Source organism: Panthera leo, chromosome A3 (assembly GCF_018350215.1).
Source record: "Panthera leo isolate Ple1 chromosome A3, P.leo_Ple1_pat1.1, whole genome shotgun sequence".
Taxonomy (NCBI): Eukaryota; Metazoa; Chordata; class Mammalia; order Carnivora; family Felidae; genus Panthera; species Panthera leo.
This window is the reverse complement of record NC_056681.1, coordinates 92,116,533-92,122,971: the sequence shown is the minus strand read 5'-3', so window position 1 is coordinate 92,122,971 and position 6,439 is coordinate 92,116,533. Positions and strand designations below refer to the sequence as shown.

Below are 6,439 nucleotides of genomic sequence, written 5' to 3'. Positions count from 1 at the left end.
GCCCTAGCATTTTAAAAAGTGCTTGGAAGCCAAAGGAAAGTCTGAATTGAGAAATTTAAGATGAATTCATAACTCTACTATAAACTCACTTTCTGGTGGTGAAGAATCACTTTAGTGGGTTTCAATATATCTAACTATGCAGCCTGGATGAAATGATCTATATGAATTGTTTTTAGGGCCTGACCCATACCTTGAGAGAGGTCCTTAGCTGAGTAATGTTATGCCACCAAAAACAGAAAGGTGGCTTCATCGGTCAATCTTCTCTGTAGTTAGGTAAGAGAGTGGGAAACAAGAAGGCTTATATCACAGTTCAAATCTCTATTTAGACCAGTTAATAGGAAAGAAGGATGGACAAAGGAAGGAAAGGAGAACAAGAAGGAAGGACGGACTGAGAGAAGGAAAGAGGGAGGAAGGAAAAGGAAAGGACAGAAGAGGAAAGGAAAGGTCTTTTTCAGTCCTGCCCTAGTCTAAACCTTAGCCATTGATATCACAAAAATTAGACATTCTTCTCATTGCAAAACAAGTAAGAGTTACTGCTGACAGCAAAGGACAAATCCTTACTTTTCCACAACTTGAAATTTATGGCTAACTATAAAAAAATAAAATATTTTTTAATGTAGATACTATCTGCAGAAGGTTTAAGAATGCATACGCAGTCTTTAAGAGAAACTGAAAAAGGAAGGAAGTGATATCTAATGTGCACTCTATGCTTGGCACAGTTCCAGGTGCCCAATAAACATTATATCTTTAATCAATACAGCAAATATCAGGAATAATAATTTTTAATAATAATGAAATAATAATAATAATAATATTTTTCCCATGAAAAAGGAAATTGATATTCAAAGTTTAAATGATTTACAAATTTATCCAAACTTAAAAATGGCAGAGCTGTGATATGAATTCAGTGAGTGCCATACTCCCTAGCTTTCATGACCACCACTCACACATGCACACTTTCCACCCCAACAGGTCAAATTCAAGTTTGGTCAGAAAGCCAGCTGCATCCAAATCACTGGGAAGACTTGTTAAAAACCAACATCTCAGCACCTACTGCAGACCACCATCATTGTAACATGTTCTCCAAGTGATTCTGGTATGCATCAAAAGTTTGAAGCAATGCAAAAATCAAACTACTTCCCGTAAGTCACATGGTATAAGTGCCACATGAACTTTTTAAGTAAATTCTTGCAAATCACATCTTGGGTACATGAGTCTCTATTTTCATCAGAATCTAATATCTCAAAATTTGAACTGAAGCCATTGGCCACCATATTTGACTTTCCAAAGTGAGGCTTTTAAAGACAAGCCAGAACTGAACTGAGTTGAAAAACTGAAGAATGATCAGTGACTGCAGACAGAAATAAATCAAAGTTTCAAAGATGGAAATGTATTGAAGAATCTGAGAGATTATTAGAACATGCATAAGTCAGAAACAGAAAAGGGGTGACAGAAGATTAAGACTGGTGAAGGCCGGTCAAGACTGGTCAAGATTAAGACTGATCTCAGGGACTCAAGACATGTACATATTTTAAAATCAAATTTATTGAGGTATAATTGGTATAAACATAAAATGAATCTATGTAAATGTAGGGTTTGATAAGGTTTTTTCCCCCCAAAATCAATATAACTTTCATTGCTTTAAATTCTTTAAATTATCACAAATTAGCCTGAAAAATCATCTGGCACCTTGCTATCGCTGTAGCTGGACAACTTAGATCTTATTCATCAGCGTGCTGAACTGTTGCTTTTTCAAAAACATAGATACCATCCCAAAATTTCCTGATATCCTTATTTTTAACTGTTGTACTTGCTGAATCAAAGTTGCTCAGTTTGATACAAGGTCAGTATCATGTCCTTCAAGAATTAACTTATGTTGGAGTGCCTGGGTGGCTGTCAGTTAGGCATCCAACTTCAGCTCAGGTCATGATCTTGCAGTTCGTGAGTTTGAGTCCCGCATCAGGCTCTGTGCTAACTACTCAGAGCCTGGAACCTGCTTTGGATTCTGTGTCTCCCTCTCTCTCTGCCCCTCCCCTGCTCACACTCTGTCTCTCTCTCTCACTCTCTCTCTCTCTCTCAAAAATAAATAAATAAAGATTAAAAAATAATTAACTCATCTTTCTGGGCTTGAGATAATGAACAAGCAACACCTGACTTCATTCAAACCCTGCAGATTTGTTTTTCACCCATGAAATTTTGGATTTCAACAAGAAAACCACTCTCTTGAACAACAATGTTGATGGTGAAGTGAGCATACACAGACCTCATCTTATACTGAAAACTCAGTATAACAACGTTGGTCATATTTTTGTTGTTGTTGTTTAATGTTTGTTTTTTGTTGTTGTTTTTGTTTTGTTTTGTTTTGTTTTTTTTGAGAAAGAAGAGAGAGACCAGGGAAGGGACAGAGAGAGAGAGGGAGAGAGAGAATCCTGAGCAGGCTCGGTGCTGTCAGCACAGAGCTCAATGTGGGGCTCGATCCCACAAACTGTCAGATCATGACCTGAGCTGAAAACAACAGTCAGACACTCAACTAACTGAGCCACCCGGGTGCCCCAATCACATTTTGTACATGACCACAGACAGTGTGAACAGTAGCCAGTTCTTTTCAATCTTCCCACCGTTTGTTAACTCGAAGCCTCTTCTTTTTCTTTCCAAAGAGACTGAGTTCTACATTGATGTGATTGAAGTCCCTTTGCAGGGTTCCTCTGGGGAACTTCATAATAACAGCACATCCCTTCAGTGATGTCGACACTTTCTGGAAAGTCGACAACCTAATTACTAAGAATGGTCTTCATTCTCGCAGTAGATGAAGCTAGGAAAGAGCTGATGAGTTTTGACAAATGCATCCCAAACATTTGGGATTTGACAAATCCCAAACATAAACACGATATAGAATTCTTCTATCACCCTGCAAATTTCCCTTGTGCTCTTTTACAGGAAACTTTCTTCATCTTTAGTCCCAAGCAACCACCAATTGTCTTAATTGTTCTGCTTCTAAAATATCATATAAATAGAATCATACACTATGTGAAATTTTTTGGGTTCATTATATTGATTAGAACCAGTAGTCTGTTCCCTTTAGTTGATGTGGTATTCCATTATATAGATATACCACAATGTATTCATCAGTTCAATTCTTGATGATTATCAAGATGGTAATCATCAAAATTGATGATGGTTTATTTCTAGTTCCTAGTTATTATGAATAAAGCATCTACGAACATTCCATTGAGTCTTTGTTTGAACATATATTTTCCTTTCTGTTGGATAAATTCATGAAATTGCTGTTACATAATAGATGTAGTGTAACTTTACTTAAAAAAAAAAAACTGTCAAACTGCTTTCCAGAATGGTTGGACAGTTTAACAATCCTACCGGCAATGAATGAAAACTCTATTTGCTACGCATCCTCACCAACAGTTGGCATTGTCAGTGTTTAATTACTTTAGAGAGCGTGTAGAGATATCTCAAAGTATTTTAGTTTACATTTCTTGGATGATCAATGATGTTGAGTATTTTTATGCGCTCAATGGCCATTTATATATCTTTTTTGAAGTTTCCATTCAAAATATTTTGCTGTTTTTAAAAATTCTATCTTTTGGGGTGCCTGGGTGGCTCAGTTGGTTGGGCATCTGACTGGCTCAGGTCACGATCTCACAGTTCATGAGTTCGAGCTCCATGTGGGACTCTGTGCTGACAGCTCAGAGCCTGGAGCCTGCTTCAGATTCTGTGTCTCCCTCTCTCTTTGCCCTTCCTCTGCTTGTGCTCTCTTTCAAAACTAAATATTAAAAATTATTTAAATTCTTTTAATTATTGAAATTTTTAAAAATTAAATCTATATATAATATCTTTGTCAAATAAGTGTGTTGCAAATATTTCTTACTAGTCTGTGGCTTATCATTTCATTTTCTTAATGGTATTTTTGAAAGAACTAAAGTTTAAATTGTGATAAATTACAATTTACTAATTTTTCATGGTTCATACTTTTCGCATATTACCTAAGAAATTTTTGCCTATGCTAAGTGGCAAAGATTTTCTACTAAGTTTTCTTCCAAAAGGTTTGTTTGTTTATTTATTATTTATTTTGGTTTTTATGTTTAGGTCTATGATTCATTTTAAGTTTTATGCATGGTATTAAGAGTTGAAGTTATTTTGTTCTATACTCATAGCCAAGTTTTCAACACCATATTTTGAAATTACTCACCAAGTTGTTTTTACATATATCTATGAACAAATTTATGTGTAGGACTAACTCGGGACATTTTTCTCTTCCATTGGTGTACATATCTACGCTTTGCTAAAATCACATTGCCTTGCTTAGCATAGATTTATAGTATACCTTTAAATGAGTTAATGTTAAGTGTCTGATTTTGTTCTTCTTTCTCAAAACTGTTTTAGCTATTCTAAATTGTATCCATCCATAAAATGTTAGTAAGACCTTGGCAATTTAAATGGAAAATCTCCATGAGGATTGTGATTGAGCTTGCATCATATATATAGATCAGTTTGGAAAGACATCTTAGCAATAACAAAAAAATAACACCTTAACAAGAGTCTTCCAATAAATAAATATCATATGTCTTTCCATTTATTTGTGTCTTCTTTAATTTAGTTCAGCAAACTTTTGTGATATTCAGTATAAATATATTATACATATTTAAAAGAATTATTCTTAAGTATTTCATATTTTAGATGTTATTACAATTGCATTGTTTCTTTAAGCTTTATTTCTAATTGCTTATTACTAGTATATAGAAATACAATGGATTTTTGTGTGTTGTACACATACTATATTCACTTAATTCTGATAATTTTTTGGACCCTTAGGATTTTCTGTGTGGTCATACAGTCTGCAAATATAGACAGTTTGTTCTTCTTTCTCCAATTTGTATGCCTTTTTGCCTTTGCTTTATCACCCTAGAGACTTCAGCACAATATTAATTGGAAGTGGTAAGAGTGTGTTTGCCACGTCCTTGATCCTAAGTGTAAGCTTCCAGTATTTTAGGAAGTAAGTATCATGTTTGCTGTATATTTCATACAGATTCTCTTGACCAGGTTGATGCTATTCATATTTTTCTGAGAGTATTTATCATGGATACTGAGTTTTGCCAAATCCTTTATCTGCATCTATGTTGATATCCATATGGTCTTCTTTTACTCCTTTTTTTTTTCCTTGTAATGTCTTTGATTTTTAAAAGTTAAATTAGCTTCATATTCCTGGGACGAATGCCTCTTGTTCATGGTATATTATCCCTTTTATATATTATTAAATGTGCTACCAATTTGTTAAGGATTACTGTGTCTTTATTCATGAGGAGTATCAGTCTGTGATTTCTTTACTTACAAAGTATTTGTCAGGTTTTTTTATAAACTGAGTCAGAAAGTGCTTTCTATTTTATTTTTCAACTTATTTGCAAATGATTTGATTTACTATTTACTTAAATATTTGATTGTAGTTTTAATTTGCATTTCTATGACAACTAATAATATCTCTATGCTTTTGAGGTCCATTCAAGTCTTTTGGATTGTTTTCCATAATATGCTGATTTCTAGGAATTCTTTTTCTTAATGTTTATTTATTTCTCAGAGACAAAGAGACAGACATAGACAGAGTTTGAGCTGGGGAAGGGCAGAGAGAGAAGACACAGAGTCTGTAGCAGGCTCCAGGCTCTGAGCTGTCAGCACAGAGCCTGTCCTGGAGCTGGAACTCAGGAACTGTGAGATCATGACCTGAGCGTAAGTCAGATGCTTAACAGACTGAGCCACCCAGGTTCCCCTAAGAATTCTTTATATGATCTGTATTTGAGTTCTTTGTCAAATAACTATTGAGAAGATTTTTTTAAGTCTTGTGGCTTCCTGATTCATTTTTTGAAAAATAAAGCATTTTGGTGAAGTATAATTTATTAATTCCTTTCTTTCATGGTTATTTGAGAAATCTTTGCTTACTTACCCCTGAATGACAAACATAGTGTTCTATGTTTTCATCTAGAAGTTTTACAACTCTGGCTTACATTTAGGTCTATTACCCATCTCACATTAACTTTTGTGTCTGTGAGGAAAGAATTGAATTTTATTTTTTAATCTGTTTTTTTTGTGCATTATTTAGTAAAAACATTTAATCTTCTCTCATTATATTAACTCCACGCCTTAGTTAGAAATCAGTGCCTATTTCTGCATTCTCTTTTCTTTGTCATTAAACCTTGTAATCTTTACTCAACATCACATTGCTTTTATTTACTATAGCAAATTTTGAGGTCAGGTAGTATAAGTTCTCAAACTTTGTTCTTTCTCAAGATCTTTTTGATTATTCAAGATCTTTTAAATATCCATTCTAAAATCAGCTCTCACTTACTGGAAAAAAAGAAAAACCACTGGGATTTTGGTTGGGATTGTGTTGAATCTATATCTTACTTCTATAAAGTAGTCTTTGGTTCCCTGA

The 6,439-nt window shown here is 34.2% G+C and overlaps 1 pseudogene; it reads right to left on the bottom strand.

The window, feature by feature from the left end:
- Window positions 1-1,721: 1,721 nt before the first annotated feature.
- Window positions 1,722-2,795, bottom strand: LOC122215068 (annotated as a pseudogene).
- Window positions 2,796-6,439: the final 3,644 nt, after the last annotated feature.